The 26,900-nt window shown below is 47.0% G+C and overlaps 1 protein-coding gene across 7 annotated transcripts in view; it reads right to left on the bottom strand.

The window, feature by feature from the left end:
• The window catches only part of SPP2 (secreted phosphoprotein 2), a 118,010-nt gene that overhangs the window by 84,365 nt on the left and 6,745 nt on the right, over positions 1-26,900 (bottom strand). The window contains exons 7-9 of one of the 7 annotated variants that reach the window (XR_009275008.1): positions 24,574-24,609; positions 23,738-23,836; positions 21,048-21,319 (exon numbers count right to left, since the gene is read on the bottom strand). The exons of 1 other annotated variant lie outside the window; for it this stretch is intronic. The gene's annotated coding sequence lies outside the window, so the exon portion shown is untranslated. Of the gene's footprint in view, positions 1-21,047; positions 21,323-23,737; positions 23,837-24,497; positions 24,531-24,573; positions 24,610-26,417; positions 26,539-26,900 lie in introns of those variants that run through there. 5 more of the 7 variants (XR_009275010.1, XR_009275009.1, XM_058809754.1 and 2 more) reach the window with 5 other exon arrangements.

Below are 26,900 nucleotides of genomic sequence, written 5' to 3'. Positions count from 1 at the left end.
GGCAGATTCGTTTGTATCTGGGAAAAAGGCAAGCATGGAATGTGAGCTTATTTTGAACAGAATCAGCATTGTGGTAGCCAAAGCTCATTAATTATGAATTTTATCAACTGTTCACTGAAATTTATTCTGCTAGCACAGTGTAAGTGCCTGCAAAAGCAGTGCTTTCAAAGGAGAAACAGCCAAGCTATGAAATAACCCACATCCTTCCTTTTCCAGGAGCTATCCCTTACTTGTTCCAGAACAATTACAACGCTGGGAGAATCCTTGAGGTTCTCCAAGCATCTCAGCAGGGCATCCATTGCCAGGAAAAAGTGCTGAAGGGCATAATGGGGTGAAACATGAATGTGGAGCACAGGAAGGAGCTCTCCTGCTTGCACTGCTGGGGTCCTGGCAGGGTGCTTAAGAAATTTGTCACTGAACATTCCCGTGCTTGAAGGATATTTTCTGCTCTTCATCTGGGCTGTGAAACGAGGAGTAAAAGTAACAACCACCCCACAGCCCCAGGCCTCAGCGAGTGAGTCAGCCCCACTCAAACACTCACTCCCAAGGATCCCATTAAGTGCTGAACCAAGAGAAAACATCACAGGGCAGCTCTGCAGGGCACAGGCAGCACTTAACATTGCAATTATTTAGAGACACTGATTTTAATCAGCAAGCAGAGCCTCTCCACTTAATTTCATTTTACATGCACACACACAGGCCTATCTTGGCAAAGGCAGAGCAGTGGTTTGGGGGTGAGGAAGAGCAGCACAAAACAGCACCTTTGTGAATGTGCAAAAACAGCACTCCCAAACACACCTGCTCCTGGTTTGAACTGAGCCTTCCAGCCCAACAAACTGCACTCTTTCACTAACAGCAGCTCTCCCCCTACTACTCCCTGCAGTCTTGGCCATTCCTTAAACACCATTTTTGCAGAGCTGCCCCACCTGTGGTTGATGGGCCCAGCTGTGCCTCCTGGAGAGTCCATTGGGAACAGCTGGGACCTTCCTTGGGACCTCCAGGAGAGTCCCTGCATGGACACACTGCCCCCAGTTTCCATCACTCAGCACACAGGGATCAGCAACTGATTTGCCTGTGTTTGTTGGAGCTAGGTGCTCTTCAAAAAGCCCCTCCTAAACCAAACCAGCCTGGGATTCTACATTTCTGCGTGTTCAAAGAGCAGCTGTTGGGCTAAAACACACAATTATTTCCCTTCCATCAGGGAAATAATGAAGGACATGGGATGTTCTCCCAATAAAACACACTGCTTCCATCAGGGAAGTAATGAAGGACATGAGATGTTCCCCCAGCAATGAAAATAAACCTGGGGAACAAAGATGTGGGAGTTGTGCAGGGACTGAGATCTTCACAGTCCGCTTTGGGTCTTGGCTGCAGGGAAGCTCGAAGTGCCCAGCTGAGGTGAGAGCCACATCCCCAAAACTGCGGGGTGACCTTCAGGGCTCCATTTCTGTTACCAGAGCCACTGGAAATGAGGTCTGACTTGTCCCCTTTGTCACCCTGGTGAAACCATTAATTCAGCTGGTAATTAGAGAGGCCTCAGCCAGGTATGTTAATGACTACGCGAAGAGTTTCTGTTAATCAGCTGTCGGTGAACAATGGTATTTCTCAGATCGTTTCCAGATGCAAAGCTGTTAGAGGGTATTTTCATCAATGATCTGCATTACATTTCCTCCTAATCAAGTTCCCAGTGATCTTTTGATTGGGATGAAAGGAGATACAGAAACACTACTCAATTCTAGAGTAATCTATTTCTCCCATTAACCCCTTCAGGTTAAAGGCATTTAAACAGCAGGAGATGCTGGCCGCTGGTTTTACCAAATTTTTGGTAACACCGAGAAACAAATGCTGCCCCAACGTGGCAGGACCCCAGTCTGAGCAGCCAGCTTGGTGTCACTGCAGAGGAAAACTCCAGCAGCCCTGCCTGGTGAGAGCACAAGCCATAAAATGTGCTAAAACGAGATGGATTCACAAAATACCAGCGAGCTACAAGGACTTGGAGGGAGGCAGTGCAGCCATCTGTGCCTGGCTCCCAGAGCAAGCCTGGCAGAGACTGTGATTAGCACTGTCCAGACAGATCTTCTCCTGTCTGCTGTCAGCAGCCCTGTCTGCTCCAGAGCCTGCCCGTGGCACTACCAGATGTCCCAGGCAGCTCCAGCCCTTGCACAGAGCTCTGGGATTGCATTTCAATTCCCCCCAGTGTGAGCTCTGGTGCTGGAAGACACGGAAAAGGTGCAAATTAAAATACAAAATTTTTAAAAATCCTCTTCCTAGGGGTTCAATGAAGAAGCTAAAAATGCCCACTTGGCATCTTCTGGCCTTTGGAGGGAACCTCAGCAGAGGTACCAGCAGGTGGGAGGCAGCACAGACAGGGCCAGAGCTGAGCTGCCAACCCTCAGCAACACTCCCAGCTGCTGCTTAGGTAAGATAACAAAGGTTTTACCTCTTATTTTCAACCTAGGACGCCTTGCAGTTATTCCTACAAGGTGCATGGCTGTTAAAACATCCTGGAAAATGTCCCAGGATACATTTTTCTAAGTACAGAGGTCTCAATTAGTGCTTTTCAATCTGTTGACACAGCCTCAAGCCCAGCCAGGTTAGAAAATCCGAGCCCATGTATCAAGCCAGAATTGAAATTCAGCTCTGCTCTCCACTTGCACTTCCCAATGAAAATTTATCTCCAAATAAAATAAAAACCCTCCAAACAAATTTTAAAAAGAGAGAGAGAAAACAAAGAAAAACAAAATCCATCACAAACCAGACAGTTGAGTAGGAAATAAATAGCCCAGAAATACAGCAATAGCTTATGCATATTTGAAATACCCCACAGCTACAGGGTGTAAGCTGCGTGAAGAGGTCTGAGCGAAGCCTTTGGGGAGCAGTTTGAGTTGTGATCGCTCAGAAAAGCAATCACTGGAGCAGTGTGACAACAACCCTGCCTAGGAAAAGCCTCTCCAAAGACACTGAGAGCTGTCAGCTTTGAAAGGAAGCAGCAGGAAAGCCAGGGGCAAGCTGGAGCTGCTGGAAAAGCAGAGCCTTCCTGGCAAGTGTTTTGTCATTAGGCAAAATAATTATCTTACAAGGCAATGGTTATTGTTGCTAATTAATAAGTGGTGTGCTTAATATAAAGCTCTAATTCGAGTGGCGAGGCAGGGCATTAAAGAGGGATTTGGCAAGTGGAAAAGCACCTCCAGCTCCCTGGTTTGTGGGGGATCACTCTCCAGGTGCACACAGGAGGTGGCCACATTAGTCTCATCCCAAGTCATGGAATCCAGAATCCCAGAATGGATTGGGTTGAAAAGGAGCTCAAAAATCCTCTTGTTCCACCCTTGCCATGGTCAGGACACCTTCAACTAGACCAGGTTGCTCCAAGATCCATCCAACCTGGCCTTGGGGTGCCCATGAAACAATATGATTTTGGTGGTAAATAATTTAAAGGGACACCCAGAGTGCCAGGGATGCTGAGTTTTGCTCCTTCCTTCACGGTGTCTCTCAGAAACCTGTTGCAAACCATACCAAAGGTGATTTCAAGACTCATTTCAGGCTGCTCAGCATCTGCAGAATCCAAGTTCCCACAACTACTGCTGCAAAGAGAGCTTTCAAAACCCTCCTCCAAAGGCATTTTTATCACCTTGGCTGAGCAGTGACAGGCAGCAAAGCTGGTCCTGGATTTGGAACTCCAGGTCAAGTTTAATGTGTAAAACTTCAGGGAAGTGAAACTTAGGGAAGTTTTTTTTTTCTTTTTTTTTTTTTTTTTTGCAAGTTACTGGAAAACCAGCAGGAGTCACGTAACCCAAAATAGAGAGTTTACATGTGACACAGAGCTGTTTGCTTTCCAAAAGCTGAAGTGGGATGGGAACTGTAGGTGTGACAGGACATTTGACAGTCACTCCTCAGTGGCACGAGTAATGACAGGTCCTGGAGCTTGGCCTGACTCATTCCTCACAGACAGGAACCAGGAATGCCTGCAGGGGATGGTGTGGGGTCTGCCCATGGGATTTAACTTCAAACATTCCCTACCCATGGCAGGGGGCCGGAACCAGGGGATCTTTAATGTTCCTTCCAACCCAAACAGGTCTGGGACTTGATCTCTACCACCACCACAGCATCACTGATTTACATTTAAAAGTCGTAGTACTTCTTGCATGGTACCAAGGTTGGACTTGATAGTCTTGGAGGTCTTCTCCAACCTAAATTATCCTGTGATTCTGTGCCATACAGGGAACCAAGTCTGGGGTTTGCAGCGGTCAGTTTTAACTGGCACATGACTGGGTGGCAGAAATACTTCTGGGAACCAAGCTCATTAAAGGGTGAAACAGGAATTGCCAGAAGCTTATGTATGCATAGTCACGTTCTAAATTATCTCAATGCTTCACAGAAATGCTCCTGCCAGGAAGGCAGGAAGCCCTGGGTAGGGGCAGTGTGCCCTTCTTCCCAGCTGGAGTGCATAGAGGGACTGGTAGATCCAAGTGACATTTTGCCCCAAACTTGTATTGACCTCACCAGGATTTGCCTGAAGGCAAAGAGCAATGAGTCAGATTTTGTGGTTTGCCTGCTTTTTTAAGGACACAGCTGATTCATACTACAAGATAAAAATTAATCTTGGGGCCAAAAAATAATCCTGAAGGTTGCTGAAGGCAGACAACTTGACTCCTTGATAGCTCCAGTGGAATTCTGGCATCCAGCCCTGCTCTGTCCCAGCTCTTTGCTGAAGTCACACCATTTGTGGTTGGACTCCAAAGGTCTTCTCCAAGCTGAATGATTCCGTGATCTCCAGCAGCACCACCATCCACCCCCAAAAATCTGAGACAGAAAACACCCTTTAAACAGACTGTGAACGCTGCGAAGGATCAGCTACTGCAGGAATCTTCTTGGGGGTGCATTAGGTCAGCCCCAAGCTCACCCATCGCTGCCCACATTTGCTGTGAGAGGGCCAGGAATAGGAAAAGCTGTCACTGTGAGGCTGGAGAGCAGCACCTGACGCTCTGTGCCATCTGCCACCCTCGCCAGGTGGCACTTTTCCAGAGCCACATCCCACCCCCTCGTGTGCCACCAAGTTCAGCCGCTGCTGCTGAAGGATGGAGACCCCCTCCCTGAGCAGGGCCCAACTCCTGCTGCCAGCACAGCAAAGCCTTTCTCCTCTCACATGTCACACAAGAGCTAAATGCTGGAAAATGTGGCTCCCCAGCAGCCCTGGTGGAAGATGCCAATACTCACATGGTGACACTTGCAGTCTGTCATCGACAGCTACAGAAGGATGAGGGGGAGAGAGGTTCTTCTTCTCCACTCCTGACTCTGGCAATCAACAAATTTCCCACTTCCAAGCAGAGAACATTCAGCTTTTCACCCTGACAAGCACAGGGCAGGTAAAAATACACACCTTTAAGTTCATTCACTTCTCAACTTTCTGAGCCATGGGGTGAATTTTAGTGTCTGCTGAAGTCATTCTCAGGGTAAGGAAAGGGGAGGCCTTTCTGGAAGTGCAGGAGTGCCAGCACTGCAGCAGGGCTGTTCCAAATGGGAAAAGGCTGGGCCAAGGATGTGGACACCCTTGGACTTCCACTTTTCCACCCCATCTTTGTATCAAGGTTAGGAACAAAGCTAATTTAAGGAGCCCCCACAGCTCCAGCAGCCTCTTCCACGCACAGATCTCGCTCTCTAACAGGTTTCTTGTTCAACAAGCTGCCATCCTGTTCTGCCTGAATAATTTATAATCAGGGAACACAAGCAGCAGCAAACAGGCACAGGCAGGGTAGGATACACACCCCAAGGCCCTCAAATGCAGCAGTGGCTTTGTGACCACGCTCTAAAGCTTGGGGAGGAGGAGCTCCTGAAATCCCAGGAGCTCACTTCAATTCCCAGCCCTGCCCTGTGAACTGCCCAGGATCCACCGTGGCATTCCTGCACACCCCATTAACTCCAGCATCTCATCAGCTCCCTCCTTTCTGCTTTTTATCTGGATGCCAGTGATATGGAGTGCTCACATTTACACTTGGCACCACTACAGGCTGTGACTGAAGGGTATTCTGAGCTTGCTCTCATTCTCCACAGCTGCTGGATTCACCTTCCCTTGCCTCGCTCTGCCCTCACTCTCTGAACTCCAGGAGCCTCCAGGGGCACTGCCAGCTCACAACAGCTGTTCCCATCCTCCTCAGGCATTATCAGGGAGCATTTTCCTACAGAAATCCTAAGAAATCTTCCTCGCAGCTCCTGCCAAGTGGAAGTGTCAATTTCCCATGTGACAAAAAGCAAATCCTCCACCTGAAATTTGTGGAGTATTGGATCTGGTATTGGCTCAATGGTCAGATATTCTGAGGTCCAATATTCAAGCAGAGGGTCTCCAGAAATAAAGCAGCAGTTTTAAAAGAGCTCTCAGAAAGGTTTTACAAAGGTGGGGGAATTATCACAGAGACTGCAAATGAGCTCTATCAATGAATTGGCCACTTCCTAGAAATAAGCCAGGAACTGGAAGAGTTGAAGGTATCTCCCTTATAGAAGAATAATGCCTATATATTAACACTGATAGACCAAATAAAAATGTTTAATGAGGATTTTAGAACAATCCAGATGAGGCCTGATACATCACTAGCAGTAATGGAAGGAAGAGATTACAGGGAACAAGGGGAAACAGAGCATTATTTACAATTGCAAAGATCATGGCCAGTTACTCAGGGGCTTGGGGAAGAAGTTCTCCTCTAAGATTCAGACGCTGGATTACAGAGCCCATTTCAGGGCAGTTACAGGTGACAAAATCTATATAACCAGGAGCTCAACACCCATTTATTTCATCATCTTTCAGCAGGTAGAAGCATCTGGAGCCCTGTGAGCTGCTCCTGCCTCATCATTTGGAGTTCAACTTCTTCTGGAGCCCAGCTACACAGCCCTGGTTACCCTGCTTATTTACAAATCTCTTGGAAAAGGAACCCCAGCCACTTCTGACTGGTGTAGCCACAAAAAAATCTCCTTCTAAACAAAAAGCTGCGTCCACATCCAGGAGAAGAAATCCTCGTGAAGGGATTTTTCACATCCAACGCATCGCAGGCTGGGCACTCAAAACACTTTTTCCTGAGAGAAAAGTGATGGCTCACAGGGGAAAACCAAACCAGGAGAAGGGTAGAAAGGTTCTTTCCTCCAGATATCCAGCTGAAGTCCTGGCAGCTTCCCGGGATCTGGGGGTTTTGCTCAATGAGGCATCCAGCTCAGCTCACCATGACGTGACGTGGGGGCATTTAACAGAGATGATGAGTTGGGCCCAGGCTTCTCTGCTCTGGAGGAAGAGCTCAGCTGCCTGGGCTGAGGAAGCAGCTGCTGCTGCTGGAGTGGCTGCCAGAGAAAAAGAGAAGTGGGAGGACCACAGACTTCAGATGCTCTAGGCTGGCTCAACTGGAAGCTGCCTATTTTTGCCAGAACATTCATGCCCACCCCTTCCCCCCAGAGGAAAGCCAACCCTTGTGATCTTCCCCCAGCCCTGCTTCCTCTTGCTGGGAGAGCCAAGGAGCTCAAATGTCTGTAGTGGCTTGGAGTGAAGTGTCACTGTCTTATTTTCTGAAAAATTCCTTCACCAGGATTTCTTCTCCTGGGAAGCTGAGAAGCCTCGGAGAGAAATGAAAACAAGAATTATCTGATTCCTTCTCCTGTGTTTGCTGCTTTGGAATGTGGCTTGGACATTGTTTACCAACAGGTGAATGTTTGATTGGTTTCATGTGACTTAATCAGGGTCCAGCTGTGTCAGGACTCTGGAAGCAGCCACGAGTTTTCATTATCATTCTTTGTAACCTTCTGTCTGTATCCTTTCTCTATTCTTTAGTATAGTTTTAGTATAGCATTCTTTAATATAATATTAGTGCATAAAATAATAAATTAGCCTTCTAAGAACATGGAGTCAGATTCTCAATATCTCCTTCATCCCAGGGATCCAGCAAATACCACAGTGAAGTGCCAAAATCATGAATGCACTTATGCAAATGCTGAAATAACACAAACCTGAAGTGACAAGCTATTATGCAGCCTTTAATGCTCAGCATTGTAAAAGATTTATTAAACACTGCACTTGCAAGGCCAGGACAAACAGGGAAATGGGAATTTGAAATAACTTGGCAATCTCATTACACCCTCAAGTAGCCCAGGCCCCAACTGAACCCCAAATATTTCACAAGACAAGGTCAGTGCTATTTCCTGCCCTGGACTTAGAAGGAAAGCCCCAAGGATAAATCCATTTGTGTCCACAGCCCAGATTTTGGATGTCTTGCCCATGTCTTCCACTCCTGTAGCTGCCCTGTTGCCTCTGCCCAGTACTTCCTGAGGAAAAGTGGGAAGAGGCAGGAATGGCACAGGAGAGATGTTATGGGCTGACTGCAACCATCCCCAATCCCTCAGGGGACAGGGACAGAAAAGTTGGGAATGAAGGAGCAAAGCCCAGCTTGGGCAAAGAGGGTTGGAGAGAAAGTGTTGGTTTAAATTTTGTCTTTGTTTTTCACCATTCAAATCTATTTTAATCATGGAATCATGTGGGTTGGAAGGGACCCACAGGGATCATGGAGCCCAAGCCTTGGCCCTGCACAGACAGCCCAACAATCCTACCCTGAAAGCATTGTTCAGATGTTCCTTGGGCTCTGGCAGCCTGGGGGCTGTGCCCATCCCCTGGGGAGCCTGGGCAGTGCCAGCACCCTCTGGGGAAAGAACCTTTTCCTCATCTCCCACCTGACCCTGCCCTGACACAGCTCCAGCCATTCCCCCAGGTGCTGTCCCTGTCACAGAGAGCAGGGATTGGAGCTGTCCCTAGGGAGGAAGCTGAATTCTGCTCTCAGGCCTCCCTCCAGCCTCCTCCTCTCCGGGCTGCACAAATTTTAGCAATAAATTAAATTAATTTCTCCCCAGGCAAGTCTGTTTTGCTCATGACAGTAACTGATGGATGATATCCCTGCCTTTGTCTTGATCCAGGAGATTTTCCACTTCATTTTCTCCCTCTGTCCTGCCAAGGAGAAGCAGGGAGAGAGCATCCAGGAGGGCATCTGGCAGCTGCCCAAGGCCAGCCCACCCCATGTGGAGAGAGAGAGAGACCTCTGGAACAGAAAACTGCTTTCAGAGGCAGACCTAATTTGGCTTGGAGTTCAGTTTTTGGCTGTCCTATCCTCTCCCCACCCCTTGGATCTCATTTCACATTAAGGTGAAAGAAATGAAAGCTGATTTTTCAAGTCTGGAGACACTCTTCTGACATTTGCACAATGCCTTTACCTGGGAATGTGCCTGCAGCAAACTGGCTGCCACTTGCAGAGGAGCATCAAGCACTGCCTTCCACTCACACCAAGAGCAGAAAAAGTACAGCATGAAGATACTTAGAAAAGTGGAGATTTTTGTGGGATTTTTGTGGTTGGTTTGGCTTTTTGTTTGGGTTTTTTTATTTGTTTGTTTTGATTTGGGGTTTTTTTGGGGGGGGTTGGGTTTGTTTTTTGTTGTTGTTGTTTGCTTGTGTTTTCATCTTTGGTTTTTTGGGGTTTTATTTGATAAAAAAGTATATGGTTACTGTGAGAGCAAGCAGCTGATGAAACCACCCTGTCAATCTCTTTCAGCCTTCCATCTTGTTCTGCATATTTTTCTTCTTTTGGCCCATCCTTTTTTTTTTTTTTTTTAATGATTTGTTTCTTCTCCTCCACTTTGCTCAAAGGAACCTCAAATCATCACAAGTACAGTCTGGCTTCTGAAACAGACTTCAGCAACTGTCAGGGTTCCCAACACCCTGAGAATTGTGTGTTGTCACATCCAGCAGAAGGGAAGGAGGACAGGTGGGAAAAGAGCATGGCAAGAGCTGAGAGCTACCCTCTGTATTCCCAGCATTCTACGCTTACACAAAGAAGGTTTAGATTTGATATTGGGAAGGAGTTTCTCCCTGTGAGGGTGTGCAGGCCCTGGCACAGGGTGCCCAGAGAATCTGTGGCTGCCCCTGGATCTCTGGCAGTGTCCCAGGCCAGGTTGGATGGGGCTTGCAGCAGCCTGGGACAGTGGAAGCATCCCTGAACTGGATGCTCTTCAAGGTCCTTTTCAACACAAGCCATTTTATGTTTCTATGAAAACAAGAAAAATTAACTCCTTGCAGCACAAAATCTCAACCAGTCCCATCCCAGAAGAAACCAGAGCACCTGGCTCTTGTCCAGCTCTTTTTTCTCCATCTCATTAGGATGACACATCTTAGAGATCTTTATTCTCAAAGGCTTCCCATCCAGCTCAGCAGCAATCCCATGTTAGGGGCTGCATTTGCCAGCATGACCCTTGGTGGTGTTCCATGCCCTGGAGGCTTCAGCTGGAGACAAAACCTTTGTTTATTTCAGCAGGAGCCACCTTTGCAGCCAAGGAAAGTCTGCAAGGCCTGGTTTTTCTGGGCTCACACAACTCCACTGCTTCAAGGAGAGCCCACAGCGGTCACACAGAGATCCCATTTATGCTTTCTTGTTTTAATCCCTTAATTTAAAAAAGATTTAGATGGCACAGAAAGGAAGGAAAAAAACCACCCCAAAAACCTGACATTTGGATGCCTGCCTCTTGATGTTCAGCCAAAAAGAGGCACAGCTGCTGTGCCACGCTGGCATTCAACCATCACAGAGCCCAAGCATGTGGCAAAGCCAAATTGTGATTGGTGATGGTTCCCAGGAGGAGCCACCCAACAGCCTTGCTGTCAGCAGGAGTGAGGCAAAGGATGGCCCCTGTGGTTTCCTGAGAGTTCCTCATCTCCTGAAGTCAAGGCCTTGCAGAAGGTCAGCCAAACCCCCTGGCTGATGACCTTGTGCTCATGGAGCTGCCAAGCACCTGAAAGCCACCTCAGCATTTACAGAGTGGTGGCACCCAGCCCAAGGGCTCCACCCGAGCCTTGAGGAGCACACACTCCTCAAAACACAGTTTTAATGTTGCTAAGAAGGAGCAAAGAATGACCAAAACATAGAAATACGTTGGATTTTTTTGCCCCTTAACCTTTCTCCAAGTCATTCCAGAGCTTGCATCCAGCCTGGTGAGTAACCAACATAGTTACAGAACTGCTTAAAAATCCAGCTTTTTAGTCCTCTGACAATCAGTTTCATGGCATTTTATTGCCCTTGGGGAAATGAACGACCTTGACACAGAGCTGGTTTTCCCTGTGCAGCTCCCTGACTCTATTTAGCAGCAGGAAAAGCAGGAACAGAGCCCAGACTGGTGTTACTCAGAATATCAGCTCAGCTTCCAGGATTCTCGGAGCAGTCACTCAGGGAAAGGGAGAGGTGAAGAAATATGGCATTTTTGTGCTGTATATATTCCATACATCAATATCCTCCTAATCAACAACAGCTGAAGAACTGCAGAGTGCAGGGGGAGAAGAAAATCCTGTAGATATTGAAGAAACTTTTATATCTATAAATATATCTATAAATATAATGTGGATACGTGCACATCCAGACTTAGTCTCCAGCTAGCCCAGCCAGCTGGCATTGAATAACCAGGAGATGCTGTAAATTTTGGGACAAACAGCATCTCCTGGGTGCAGCTCTTGCTCTAATTGTGTTGGCATGATTATTTTTTCCTCACGAACAGGACGGGGCTGCTGGGGTATGTTCTTTGAGCTTTATTTGCAGCATCAGCCTCATCACATGGCTGAGACAGTGGGAAGATGGCAAAGCTCACGTACAGCCAGCAGCAGCCAAAGATTTCTTTGTTAAAAGTCACTTTTAAAACTTTCTAGCCAATTGCTAAATTTACAGACAATTGTTCTAGCTAATTACTAAAAGTATACATACACTTGCTTCACACAATGCTTGCTTGTCTTCTTGCTATTAACAATACACAATACTCCATTATTAAGCTTAAAATCTTCTACTATCTTGCTAAGTATATTTTCCTGCAGTTTTAAGGTCTGTCTTAGCTAAGCCTGAAACTCAAGCTATTGTTTAATGTCTTTGCTTGCTGTGCCATTGCAACTTTTTCTGCTTTCAGACTTTGCAGTTCTAAGTTTCTCTGCTCTTTCTATTTCTAAAGCCTGCTTTTCCAGCTTTCTGAAAATCTTCTTACCTTTACTATTTCCCACACTTTGGTGGGAATAATAATAATTTTGGTGTTTTATTTTGGAGGGCATAGCCACTTGTTAGGCCACACCAGCCATGGAAAGCCAACACCCGTGTCTGCATTCTGAAAGAAAAAGGTTCATCTGATGGGTCCAGGGAGGAAGGTTCTTCAAGCCACTTCCTAATGGACAGGTTTGTGGCTGTAAGTATTTGGGTATGAGCAACAGGGATCACACAGAGGAATCACACAATGATGCCTTTGTCTTCTGAGCTGGCAAAGAACCCCAATCCCTCCAGGGCATGGTTATGTCATTGCAAGGGCTGACTCTATTAATCTAACAGCAGATGCAACCAGTTCCCACAAGCACTCCCCTGGTTCCAAAATCTTCCAAGGAGTTGGTGGGGGGCAGGGGGGGAAACACACATCAGTCTCTTATTTAGACTGCACTGACACAGCTATCAGTGTGACAGATTAGCTGTTATTGGAACATCCTGCTTGCCTGAAAGAACTATCTGCCAGGAAAAAGCAGAATGGGGCCTGAACACACACCTCACACCCCAAAGTTACTACTATCCCCACATAAACAGCCCCTGGAAGCCCAGGAGACACAAAATCCCTGATACACAAAAAAAAACCCCAGGTGTTCAGTGGATGGCAGGGAAGGTAAGAGAAAAACCAATCTGTAAAATGAGATTCAAATGAAATTCTTTCTATTTGAGCTGCCTGAACAGAGAGAGTGAGATCTGTGCAGATGGCAAATGCTGAACCAAATGATGAGTCAACCCTCCAGACAGGGGGGCATATTTTAGACCCCAGGGGGTGCAATGAAGCCAATGTGAGGCTGACTTGAGTGATCTCCTTGCCTTCTGGGAGATGCTGCCCTTGCACTTGTTCCTCTGCATCCCTCACACCCACCCAGCTCCTCTTGGCTCGTGTCTTTGGCTTGCTCCAAACAGAAACGCAGCCCCGCGCTGGGATAATCTCACTATTCCATTAATCATTTATCTCATCAATCATTTCCAGCCATTTCCCTTGGGCCACCCAGCCTTGCCTGCAGCTGCCAAATTTCAGGCTCGTTTCATCTCTAACCTAGTTTCAGAGCTGCCTTGTCTCCCTGCCTTTCATGTTCCCAGCTCGTGTTCCCCTCGCACACTCGAACTGGCTGTCCCTGATCAGGATGAGGGGGGAGAAAATGAGGGGAAGACAGACTTTTTGGGATTGTTGTGTGCTAAAATCAGTGCCTTGGAGCCAGATGGCGGCTGGCTTGTTTAATTCTCCTCGAAAAGTGGACTCAAAAGAAGAAATAACCTCAAAGTGGGCAGCAGTCCATGCTAGCAAGTGCCTACAGGTCTGTGATCAGGGCAGAAGGTTTGTGCTCTGTGCCCCCATGCAGCAGCATGTCCTGTGGTGACATTAATTGGGATTAGTGCAAGGGAGCCCAGGCTGGGCTCAGCCATTCAGAACATCATTTGCCAGCTCTGGAACAAAGCTGTTGCCACAAATTTTTAATGCTTTAGGGGCTGGGGAGGTGTGGGTTTGGCACGGCAGTCGCATCACTCTGCTCTTCCAGAGGGGAAGAGATCAGACATCCAAGGAAGGACAAGGCCAAGTGCTCACAAGACCTTCAGCTGAGCCTTTCCTGAGCTCTGCCATATGTCATGGGCTGCTAAGAAGTGAATTTCCCACTCCTGGCAAATCTCACATATGGGCAGAAATGCCTGCCCTTAGCTGAGAGGTGAAAAGCATCTCTTCCATGTAAAGATCTCTTCTGTTCTTCCTTCTCTCTAGGAGGGACAAGCAGGAGAAACTTTTGGCAAACTGGCCCTTGGCTCTGGGAGCTTCCAGGTGAAACCAGCCCAGCTCCTTCCACTCGGGCTGTGCCAGGGGCGGCAGGCCTGGGAATGCTTCTGGGGATGGAAGGAAAACCACCCACACCAGGTCCCACAGAATGAACAGTAAAGAAAAAGAGAGAGTTTTAAGCCCCAGACTTCAGCCTTGCAGTTTCTCTGGTTGCTCAGAGGGGCGGATTCCAAAGATCCCACCCAGCTCCTACAAACCGGGTTCCCGGGTTCTGGAATCCCCTGCCAGGCCGAGAGCCCTGCAGGATCAGAGCGTGGCTGTGAATGCAAAACAGGGGCAGCCTCCTGCACCAGCAGCATTCACATTCAAACCCTGGCAGGCTCCAGCCTCCCAGCACATCCCTGTGGAATTCCAGCCCTCTGCTCCCAGCTGAGCTGCTCTTCTCCAGCAGAGCTGTGACTGTGTTCACAGGGGTTTTCAAATGAGGGAAGAGACGAGAATGTTGACTCCATATTTCAGAATGTTTGATTTATTATTTTATGATATATATTACATTAAAACTATACTAAAAGAATAGAAGAAAAAGTTTCTCAGAAGGCCAGCTAAGCTAAGAATAGGAAGGAATAAATGAATAACAAAGGTTTGTGTCTGGGACAGAGAGTCTGAGCCAGCTGACTGTGACTGGCCATTAATTCCAAACATCCACATGAGACCAATCACAGATGCACCTGTTGCATTCCACAGCAGCAGATAACGATTGTTTACATTTTGTTCCTGAGGCCTCTCAGCTTCTCAGGAGGAAAAAATCCTAAGGAAAGGATTTTCATGAAAAGATGCCTGCGACACAGAGCCAACGCTGCAAATGTCAGTGGACACGAGCACCACACTGAGAATCTCTGCTCCTGCTCACCGTGGCACCAGGCAATGCTTCCAATAAACAGCAAATTCTCTTCAAAAATAGGAGTTTTTAGGGGAACTGGATTGCTGGCAGCTTTATGCAGAGTTGTTTTAGCCAGAGAGAAATGCAGAAGTGTCGGGACATGGCCTGTTGCCCAACAGCAGAGAGGAACTACAGAGTCATTTTGTGATGAAACAGCCACAATCAACAGTCATTTTAAAGAGAGATACAGTCATGCAATCGTGGCAGAATACCAGGGCCTGTTATTTTGGCTCCAGGCTTTGGTTCCATCTTCTCTCAGTGAACTGAAATCTCTGACTCTCTCCTAAGAGCACCCAACCCCTCCCTCCTGGTCTTTCCTCAGACACCTCCCCTTCAGAGGGTGTATTTTCAAACTTTGGCATGTAAGCTTTCAGGACAAAAAGCTGTGTTTTGGTTCACTGAACACAGATCCGCTGCTCCAACCCTTTAAAAGGGGGTATGTGTCTTTCTTGTTGCATAAACCTCATGTATTTGAGTCCCTTTCCCTCTGCTGGGAAAGGTGATGTGGGGCCTGTTCCAGAAAATTCACCAGCAGGACCTGTGAATGCTTTAAAAGAGCTCAAGAAACTGGAAAAATTGCATGGACAAGTGTTTTTTTTTTTTTTTCTGTTCTCTCCAAGAGGATAAAAAGCTGGCAATTAATAAAACACCAGCTTAGAAAACCAAACAACTCAAAGGCTTTTGCAATCAGTTCTAGCGTTACCTGTAGTCAGAGCTTCCTCCCTTCAAAATACCCTGGAAGACCATTCCACTAAGCAGGAAAGGTATAAAAACATTCCTTAGCAGCCCCTGCATCAGAGACCACCCCAGGGTTTTCTCTTGTGTCTTTTTTATCCAATCTATCTGCTCCCAAAGCCCCTGGCAAGCCTAGCTAATGGGGATTTCTCACCCTTGAACAAGAGTGCCTGCAGTATTCAAACACAAAAGGAAATTAAAGACCTTTGAAACACACACAGAAAAAGTTGTTGGGGTTTTGCTGCCCCATCTTTAGGTTGACAGTTGGACTCGATGATTTTAAAGGTCTTTTCCAACCTAAAAATTTCAACAAGTCTATCCCAGTAACCCACATGTGGCATGTAGCCCCAGGCTGAAACGTTTCTGGCCCCCATTCTTCTGCACAGGACCTCTTCTTGATGTGATTATGGGGTTTCCTTCACTCTTTCAATCCACAGCCTCCCATTTGGGATGCTGGGGTCTTTTTCGTCTCCATTATTCATTCCAGATCAGGAGGCTCAGCCAGCAGCATCACCTTCCCTCTGCTCAGGAAAAAATATTCCTTCTCCACAAGCACATAAGATTCTTTTTAAACTGTCATTAATCAAGGCCTGTAATCCCTGGGATCCTGCCAGGCTTTGTGGTTTTCCTGGTGGTCTCCTCCTTCAAGTCTCACAGATAAATAATTCCCTGAACCAGTTTGGTCTCTGGAGGCCAACACAAAATCCCAATTTCCTTCTTGGGCTGCGTTTCTCCCAGCTTAATCTCCCCCTTATTTAATCTCCAACGAATATCTAGATAACTTCCAGGAGCTTTACTTCCTTGGGAAAGCTAAGACCCATGTTTTAACCTCCCCTTTTCAGGTCTAACGCTGGTTTTCCAGCCCAGACTCCTTGTTTGTCACAGGGGACAAGCAGTCATCACCACCCTCTCAGAAGCCTCCACCAAGTGCAGGCACTCCATTTCCTTCAGAGAATTCCCACTGTGCCATGAGACGCAGGCAACAATTTGTCCTGGGAGAAAAATAAAAAAAAAAACCAAACAGGGAGGGGGCAAAAATCAGGATTTTTAAGGCAGCAGGAGGTTTGAAAGGAGCAAACACTGTGGCAGCTGTGAATGTCAGACAGCAGCAGATTTCTTCCTGGTTGTGGAAGCATTAATTAGCACACCTAATCTTGAAGAGGCATTAGGATGCTCTTGCCAAAGTTAAGCAGCTGCACTGAATGAGCTGAGCTCCTGACTAAGGGCTGAGATGGGAGCTGGGAACAGGTAGAAGGCTTCAGCTCTGAAATCAAACCCTCTCTGAAACAAGCAGCATTTATTTCTCTAGATTTCCTCTTACCAAAGGCACTGCACACCCAAGGCTGGGAAATCTGATTTAATGCCATTTTATCAAAAAGGATAAGTCTGTCATGCAGGAGAAAGAAAATTCCACTGTCCATGGAGTAAAAAGCAAAACCATCTTTGTGCCTGGAGCAGAATTTAAGCTCTGGGCTGCCACAGGCAAAACAAGCACTCCAACCTGGCCAGGATTTTTTGTCTCAGTCATTTCTCCTCTGCATCCCCTGCTCTCTTCACCACTTAAACACACCGACCCACTTTGCACAAAGGTCATTTTATCACACCGCTGGCCAGAAATCAGAAGAAGGGGGGGGAAGGGGAATAATTTGAGAAGGGAGCTGCTGCCTACCCTTGTATTTGTTCAATCCTGACATCTAGTGGGCATCAGCACCAGCGGGAAGCCAGGAGCAGGAGTGGCCAGACAGGCTCACCGGCAGCCCTGGGATGTGCCACGGGTTCTTTGTGCCCCAGAGGATGTTCCCCATCCTCAGCACAGCTCTGGCTCCTCGTGATCCTCCCAAGTGTCCGCGCTGGACTCGCACTTGCAGACCTGCTCCATCCTCACGCTCCTGGTGTGAAAGCACTCAGGTCCTGCTCCCAACAGCTCCCCACTCAGAATCAGGACATGCATCTGGCAATTGATGCCTCTTCTTCCTTTCAGAGAGATCATCCAGGGGCCAGGCTGGACGAGCAGCCTGAGCTGAGGCTGCTGACAGCCGAGCGTACGCCCGGAAATCTCCACATTCCTCCAGGATGAGCAGCAGCCTTCTCCCTGACATGGGCTGGGCTCCATCCAGCTGATCAGCTCTGCTCTTTGGGAGCTTTTTTTGGCTAGTTCCATGTAGCACTGAGCCCCTCTTTATTGCTGGTAGCTCCACCCATTCCCAGTTAGCCATGTAAGCAGAATTTGATGTACGGCTGCCAACACACTGGTGCCAGTGGTGGCACAAACCACACCAGTGCCTGGCAGTGACCACAGAGTCACAGACTGGCCTGGAAGGGACCTTAAAGACCATCTCAGGGCACATTCCACTAGACCAGGTTACTCCAAGCACTGTCCAACCTGGCCTTGAACACTTCCAGGGGTGGGGTGTCCATCACGGAGCATCTGTGCCATGATGCCAAACAGAGGATCTGGCAAATGAGATGCTGTGGTACCCTGGAGCCCAAATTCCACAAGTGCTGACTGAAGGGAGAGAAGGGAACTGAGCCCAGTTTTTTCTGCAGTATCACTGCCTGGTGTTGCCCTTCATCCATCCCATACCACAGGAATTCCTGCCCAGACACTGTCAGCATAAAAAGTGTCACGGTGAACAAAAAACCAAGCAGAGAAAATGAATGTGAAAGGAGTGATTCTGCCGTGGATGCAGGTTTTAGAAGTCAGCACTTTCCACCCTTCCCTGGGGACAGACTGCAGTGCTGGAGGTCTGGGCAGGGTGTCCTGTCCCATGTGGGGACAGCGGCTGCCGTTGCTCCCGTTCATTCCCCAAATCACTACACAGATCCAAACTCTCACTTCTTTCCTCACCCTACAACTGCTTTGCATCGGAAGGGTGACAACATTTCACCTTCTGGTAGGGCAACAAAGCTCAAGCAAAGTCCCTGTATGCACCAATGACGAGACCTCAGCCTCACCCCCTGTGGCTTTGCTGTCTCCCTTCCATTTTTTGCTGTCCCAGAGTTTCTGAACAGCCTCAAAGTCTGCAAGAGGAGAGAATTTCTACTCTGCACATTCCTTCCAGGGCAAGTAGTGCCTCTAAGGGTGAGGGGAAAGCTCCCTCCCTGTCCCTGCTGCTGCATAAATCTCCACTCCCCAAGCAAAATCCAACAACAAAACTCAAGGTCTGCTTACACAGCCCAAACTCTCAGCCAGGGGAGCTGGAAAGGAGCATCCCTAGCAAGGGTCATTGGTGTGTTGGAGCACCGAGTGCTTGAGTCAGCAATTTGGGACCAGGAAAGGCTCAGGAAAGTGATGTGGACAAAGGAAATATTGCTCCCTGCTGCCAGATAAACATCTGCACAGCAGATGCCACATCAGCTCCTCCTAGGTGTGAAGGCATTTGCATGTGTGCAGCCAGGAGCTTAAAGTACACTGCAATCATTTTGGCTAGGGGGGAAGAAAAATGAAAAAAACAAAAAAACAGAAAAACCAATCATTTTGGCTAGGGGGGAAGAAAAATGAAAAAAAAAAAAAAAACCAAAAAAACCAAAAAAGGTGGGTTTTTTCCCTCTTTTTTTTTTTTTTTCTTTTGGTGTGTGTGAGTGTGTAGAGAAGTGCACATTTAATTATCACATATTAGCAAAATACAGAGTCATAAAATATCCTGAGTCAGAGGGGCCCACAAGGATTGTTGAATCTAGCTCCTGGCCCTAAGAACTGCCTGTTGGGGAACTGGGAGAAGCAAAGCAAGACTGAAACAGGGAAGAGTGCAAGCCCAGCTGAAGCTGTTTTCTCTATCAGTCCACCTCATCCCTTCCAGGAAACAAGGCCAGGTCTTGGAGAAACAGGTCAGGAAGATCTTCTGCTCACCTGGGCCAGAAAGACATGTAATAAAAAGACCTGAGCCACAATCTCTTGAGCTCAGGAGTTTCAGAAAGCACCTAGGCTGTTCCTGTCCAATGAAGAGTCATGGTTCTACCTAAAATCAGCACAGATAGCTGAAATCAGCCCTATTGGGAAAGAAGATGCTCAGCAAAAATTCGGAAGAGAGATCATGGACGACTCTGGCACTGGGTGTTCAGAGCAAAGGAATCATGGAATACCAGGCTGGTTTGGGCTGGAAGGGACCTTAAAGCTCATCTCATCCCACCCCCCTGCCACGGGCAGGGACACCTTCCACCATCCCAGGCTGCTCCAAGCCCCATCCAGCCTGGCCTTGAAGGTTCCCAGTCCAAGCAAGGTCATGGATGAAGGTCATCCAAGCAAAGCAAATCAACCATGGAAGAGGAAAACATCACTGTCTCTGTTAGACCTTTGTCAGCACCCTCTGCTCCCTGCTACCACGGTGGTCATTGAGGGCTCTGACTGCATCTTCTCAAGATTTTGAGGTGGAAATTCCTACAAATCAGGTTACCTCGCTGCAGTCGGGAGGGGAAAATAGGTGAGTCAAACTGGGTGGGACAATGGCTTTAGAGAGAAAAATTAGTTGATTTTGACTAATAAAGCCTTAAAAAAACCCAATAAGAATCCCCCAAGCTGCATAACAACCTTCCATTTCCCAAAGAGCTGCAGGGTGGGCTCTGTGCAGGAGGTGGAGAGAAGGGGATCAGGATTGAGATCAGGTTTAGGACCAGGATCGAGATCGGGATCAGGATTGGGATTGGGATCAGGGTCGGGATTGGGATCAGGATTGGGATGAGGGTCAGGATCAGGATCGGGATTGGGATCAGGATCAGGGTCGGGATCAGGGTCGGGATCAGGATCAGGATCGGGATCAGGGTCGGGATCAGGATGAGGATCGGGATCAGGATTGGGATGAGGGTCAGGATCGGGATCGGGATCAGGGTCGGGATCAGGATCAGGATTGGGATCAGGATCAGGATCAGGATTGGGATCAGGATCAGGGTCAGGATTGGGATCAGGATCAGGATTGGGATTTGGATCAGGACTAGGATCAGGATCGGGGTCAGGGTCAGGATCAGGATTTGGTTCAGGACTAGGATCAGGATTGGGATCAGGGTCAGGATCAGGATCAGGGTCGGGATCAGGATTGAGATCGGGATCAGGATCGGGATCAGGGTCGGGATTGGGATCCGGATCAGGATCAGGATCGGGATCAGGATTGGGATGAGGGTCAAGATCAGGGTCAGGATTGGGATCAGGATCAGGATTGGGATTTGGATCAGGACTAGGATCAGAATTGGGATCAGGATTGGGATCAGGGTCAGGATCGGGATCGGGATCAGGACTGCTGAGACCTTTCCCAGGTGAGGAATACATCAGAGGTGTGCTCTAACCTGTCTTTCTTCCAAAAGCCATTAGTACCTGACAATAACCGTCATTAGCAGCCCCCAGCTCTCCACATTAGCGACCAAGAACTCATTAAAGCCAAATTCCTGGCGGGCTTCAACTCCATCCTCTGGATTTGGAGAAAGGCTTCTCTGTCCGCAGCTGCTGCAGCCGGGAGAGACAGGAATTGAGTGTGGGTGTATTCGTTTGAATAATCAATAACTAGCCGGGAACTTCACAGAAAATTATAAGCAAAGCAGAAAGAAACACAGAACAAACAAATGGAATAATGAGGTTTTAATAGCATCATTATGGGACGGTGGAAACATCCTGGACACAGCTGAATTGGAGTTCTCCCAGGGATACCTAACACATCAGAAGGGCTGTTGATGCATGAGGGTGTATTTAGCATCTCATGAGCAGAAAGGGAGTTTGGGGAAAGACTCTCACTCCACGGAAGAAAAATTTTTTTCACCAAAAAAGGAAAGGCCAAGGCATCAGGTTCTTTCTCCCCATGCTGGATCTTTGAATCTTGATTCTTCTCATTCTCCAATCTGCTTTAAAAACAGAGAGGAAGGAGAAATGTCTGAGAAATTGTCTCAGAGCCATCCTTGGGAAAAGTGTATTCAGCTTCAACAAGTTGCTTAATGATTTGCTTCCCACCCCGTGGAATCTGCAAAAAGAAACCTGCACATGCAAAACATTTCATATGTGCACAAATGTCGTGGCAGGGGCTAATTATGGTAAAAAAAAAAAGGAATAAAAAGAAGCAGACTGTTAGAAAAATTAACAACAGTGAAAAAAGGGACACAAATCTACACATATTGTCAAGTCTCAAAAGCAGAGATGGTCGAGGCTAGAAGCTGATGTATGGTCTGCCCTGAAATGGATCTGAACGGAGAGTACAGCATTCAGAAGAAATGGGAGATGTGCTTTTCCAAGGGAACATGTGACAGCTTCCCCAGCACCCCAGAGCCCACACTGTGTCTTCAGCAAGTTGGTCACCATGGCAACTTGAGAAATTTTTCTGTGAGACAATTTTGTTAGTAAAATTTTAGAGATTATAGATTCGGGCAAGAAAGGAGAGTCCCCACGTGTGGAAGGGATTAAATATAGCGACTCTCTAAGAACAGCTTGTGCAGGAGCTGCTGAATCCTGCCTGGAACCAGGCCCAGGCCCAGGCCTGCAGCCCTGGGGATAGGGGATGCCAGCACCAGCCACTGCAATCATTGCTGGGGACCAAGCAGGAGACAACAGGAGCAACAGGAACCAGAGGGATCACGGGAAATTCCAGCTCAGTTTAAAGAGAAAGTCTTCCCCTAAGAGGGCTCCTGTGTGTGTGTGTAGCCCACAGAGGATGAGGGATCTCTATCCCATGGTATTCCAAGCTCAGCTACACAGCCCTGCTTTGAGAGGGCCCTCCTGACTGTGTCATCCTTTGATGAGCTCATTTCTAAAACCCAGCACTGAGCAATAGGTTGAGAGCCCTTTCTGTCCCTCCAGGGAAGGAAGTCCTGTTGGTTTTCTCCTGGAATTAGACAGAGGGGCCTGTGAAGTGTAAGGGATCATCCAAGCTCCAGGCCCTCCCTAAGCAGGAACAATTTCCTCCATGTGGCTGTGGGCCTAATCCTTCAAAACACATCAAGAAGAGGGGGAGGACAAAGGGCAAGACCAAAATTGCTGCTGCTCACAGCATGGGGAGGCTGTCACAGCAATTCCTCTCTGCTCCAACACCTCTGCCACGCTCTGACCCCTGCAGCAGGACAGGTCCTGCCTGGCTCTGTTTGCCTCTGAACAGATGACAGCACGCTGTCCCCTGCCACAGCACATCACAGCTGCCAGGTGGCACCAAGGACTCGGCCAGCACGGCCAGGTTCTGTGATAAAACAAGCATCCTGACATTTCCCCAAGCACCAAACTGCTCCCAAAGCCCATCCAACACGGAGCTCACACACCCTGCCACAGATCCCACCCTGCAGGGATTCTCCTTCCCTCTGCTGCTTCACTTTTCTTTTTTTTTTCTTTTTTTTTTTTCTCCCACAGAAAGCAATAAGCAGCTTTATGAGGACCGTAGAAAGTGGGTGGGTGAGCGGGAGAGGCAAAAACAAAGACATGAGTGTCGCAGACATCTTTTCATGTAAAATCCTTCCCTTAAGATTTTTTCTTCCTGAGAAGCTGAGAGGCCTCAAAGACAAAATGTAAACAATGATTGTCTGCTGCTGTGAAATGCATCAGGTAAATTTTTGATTAGCCCATCTTGGATGTTTATAATTAATGGCCAATCAAGGCCCAGCTGTCTCGGACAAAGACAGCTGCCTTTTGTTATCATTCTTTCTTTCCTTTCTATTCATAGCCTAGCCTTCTGATGAGAAATTTTTCTTGTATTCTTTTAGTATAGTTTTAATGTAATATATATATATCATAAAATAATAAATCAAACCTTCTGAAATATGAAGTCAACACCCTCGTCTCTTCCCTCATCTAAAAACCCCTGTGAACACCATCACACATGAGGATATAAAACCACAACTAAAATCAAGCAGCTCCTTAATGAGGGCACTGGCAATTAAAGCTCAGTTTTCCACACCCTAGGAGAGCTGAGAACCCTGCTCTGCTATTGTATTTACAGGAGACAGATAAACAAGCACCCATTTCAGTCTGAAGGTCAGATCCTGGATTTCTTAGGTGTAAGAAGAGGCCCAATGCTGCCTGATACTCTTCCATTAAAAAAAACAGCTCTGATATTTAAGGATGCCACTTCTGCACGTGCAGTGCTGCTAATCAGCTCCTCAGGACTGCCAGCATCGAGCTGTGCCAGGTGACAGAGTCCTCACTCAGGGAGCAATTGTATGGAAAATACAGAAAACTCGAGGAGGAAATCACAGCCCCTTGGCTCAGCACTGAAGGAAGCTGATTTCCTGTTAAATCACTTTTCTGGTGTGATTAACGAGCAAGACACAATCAGCATTCACCATCTACTTGTATTTTGCAAAGGCAGGAACTTGCTTCTTGATTTTCCCATTCAAGGACATGAAGTATTGCTGGGGAGACTCCAGATGTAATTCACGGGCCTGCAGAAGAAAAAGCTGCCTTAGGCAGGTGATTTTGGGACAGCAAAGCATCAGGGCCCTTTTGCTCCCTGGGGATTAAGGTAGTGGCAAGTTTGAGGCATTTTTTAGGCTCCTCTTTGCAATTCAGAGCCGCATCAAGCAGATTCCAGCTCAGGTTGTTAACAGGTGATCAGCTCTTGTACAGCAGCTTTTTCCCCCCTCCCGTCACTCCCTGTGTGCCTGAACTATTTATGGGAAAGGCTGGCCCCAGAGCATGCCACGGGAATTTCACAATCTCCCCAGTTTGGAGATGGACGGGGAAATAAATCCAGAAAATCTGATTAGGACTTGTCACTGAAGTAAGCTCATTAATCATTGATGGGGTTTTTCATATTCAATTTCTAATTCCTGCAGGCACCAGCAGACTGGTGGATCTGAAGACTGCAGACTTGAAAATGTTCTTTATGTAACAATGGCACTGATTTTATTTTTTCCCCCTCCTGAATATTTAGCACATTCTAATAAATAAAAAGAGCTACAAAGCACCAGTGAGTTCATTTAGACCGGCTTCTTGCACAAAGTCAGGCACGGAATTTTCCTGAAATAATTCCTGAAGCCAAAAAGATAAGAAGGCCTAGCTCAGAAATGTAAAATCCAGCATGAAAAGCTGTCAGCCACTTGCCTGAGCAATTTTTGCAGCAGTCAGTTACCCGTTCTGGAGTGTAAAAGAAAAAAAAAAATCACATTTCATTCCTTACCTGGACTTGTCTAGCTTCGCCTGTCAGCACCAGGTTCTTTCAGAAAGAGATGAAAGTCTCCTATTATTGAATTGCTATTTCCCCAGCCTCCCCCAAAATGGTCTCAGTTAAGCCAAGCCAGTAGAGCCTACTGCCATTTCAAAACTCAGCACTCATTTCCCATGCCCCCACCAAGCCCTGCATGGCTCGTAATAATGCCAGCCAGGATCACACATATGCCAAAACCCAGGAGAAACAGCAGGGAACAACTTTTCCTGGCCTCAGACACATGAAATCTGTTTAATTTTTGGCTTCAAATGAAATCCTCTAATTCTGGATACCAGCAAAATGAGGAAGATTCCTTTCCAGGCCTTGCAACTAATAAGTCAAATTGATAAAAGTAAGAGGAACAAGGGGCTTTGGGGGCAGAGTTGATATTCTCTTTAAATCTCCTGATGTATCTGCCTCTGACAAGTCCAAAACCCAGAAAACTCCTTGGAAAAAACAGCTCCATAGCTGACACATGCATGAAATACAGCTCCATAAATGACACTTGCAACCAATTTCTAAAAGCAAGCAGAAAGTATTAAATTTCAAACTGCTCTGGGTTTCAAGAACCATAAATTTCTCCCTGCTTGCTTCATGCTCTGTTCTCAGGAAGGTTTTACATCTTGCTTTTGGGTTGGAGATTTGTTAGAAGTTAGGCACAAGAACACAAAGCATTTCTGAGTGCTGCTGAAAGGGGATAGCTCTCCTCCAGAGCCAGAGAATTGAAGATACCTAGCACTGCCCAAAAGGCAAAGAAAAGTCAGAGATTCCTGTAAGAAGACAGGCAGTGATTAAAAAGGGCCTATTGGCTTTAGTGGCTCGGGGATAAACCAAAATAGCATATGGATTTAATGAAATGATTCTTACAAACACAGCAGAGAGCCTGGGTTTTCCTTTGATATCTCGTTTCCAGGAGAGCAGGAGCCCTGTCTCCTCCAGCACATCGAGGTTTACCACGGATATGCTTATGAGTAACATGTGTTAGCTTTTGGTGAGTCACCGGTGCTAAATTCCATCAAAAACTGTCTCAGTTTCCAGCGCAGCAGGCTGGAGCTGAGCTCCACACGCAGGGAGCACTCAGTTCTGGCAATGCACAGGCACACAGACCTGCTAATGATATGTACCCGAAGAAGCCTTTTTAATCACAAAGACAGAGCACTAAGTAATTTCCTCTCCCCAACCACTTCAAACCTGCTTAGCACGCCAAAGAATGAGCTCATTCCGTGCTGCTAAAACTCTTTCAAACCACTTCCCTTTAGATTAAGGCACTGAGAGGGCAGGTAAAGCATCAGCAGCAATTAGAGCTGCTCCCACACAGAGCCGCAGAGGCAGGTCAGCAAAGGTGATTTCTGTAGGATAGGCTCTGCCAGCTCCAATAAATCACGGCTGCCTTTCATTAGCATTCCCGTTAATTGGCTTCCAAACATCTCCTTCACGGATTTTCCAAGTGCTTCTCCCCACCGTGGTTCTCCCAGATGCCTTCAGTTTTTGTTTGAGGAGCTGTGTGGCCCTGGGGCACTTGACTTGGCACAAAGACAGGACCATTCCTCCACATCCCCTCTCTGGATATGCTCCAGCCCCTCACTGTCCTTGTGTGAAAAATGGGCATTTTATGATTGGCTTTTTGCAAATAATAAAATGAATATTATATGTGTTATGTTAGAAAGTGATGCTGTATTCATTTTCTTAATTAGTGTGTTAAATATAGTTTTAGGTTATAACAAAATGTTAAAATAGAAACTATGCTATGTAAGATACTTTTTTTAAGAGAGGAGCAAGGTGCTCACACCAGATAGCAGCCACAGGACACCCAAATCTTTCAGAGAAAGAGAATTTATTGCTCCATTATCAGAAGAAATGAACTTCTTCCCGCCTCGCTCAGCCCTGAAGATGCTGTCAGGATTCAGAGGAAGGAGCTGACACTGCCCAGACAGAATCCTGTGTTTGAATGGAATTTATGCATCATGTATGAGGTGTATGAATATGCAACAGGCTGTTGCTTTTAAGGGTTAATCCTCTGTTAACGTGTGTCCTTTTTCAGGCTTATTTTGCCCAGAAACGGTACCCAGACTGTCCCTAACTCTTTGTTCTTATTGTCTTATATTGTCCTAAATCCTAATTGTCCAAATTTTTATTACTCTGATTATATTACTATTTTTATAGCCATTTTATTACTATTAAACTTCTTAAATTTAAAAAATAAGTGATTGGTGTTTTTCAAACTTGTCACAAGGAAAATGGGGGTGAAAAGGCCAGAAGCCTACACCAAACTCAGACTCTGAGTTTACAGAAGGATTTTC

Source organism: Ammospiza caudacuta, chromosome 8 (genome assembly GCF_027887145.1).
Source record: "Ammospiza caudacuta isolate bAmmCau1 chromosome 8, bAmmCau1.pri, whole genome shotgun sequence".
Lineage (NCBI taxonomy): Eukaryota > Metazoa > Chordata > Aves > Passeriformes > Passerellidae > Ammospiza > Ammospiza caudacuta.
Note: the sequence above shows the minus strand (reverse complement) of the source record. Positions and strands in the feature narration are given on the sequence as shown.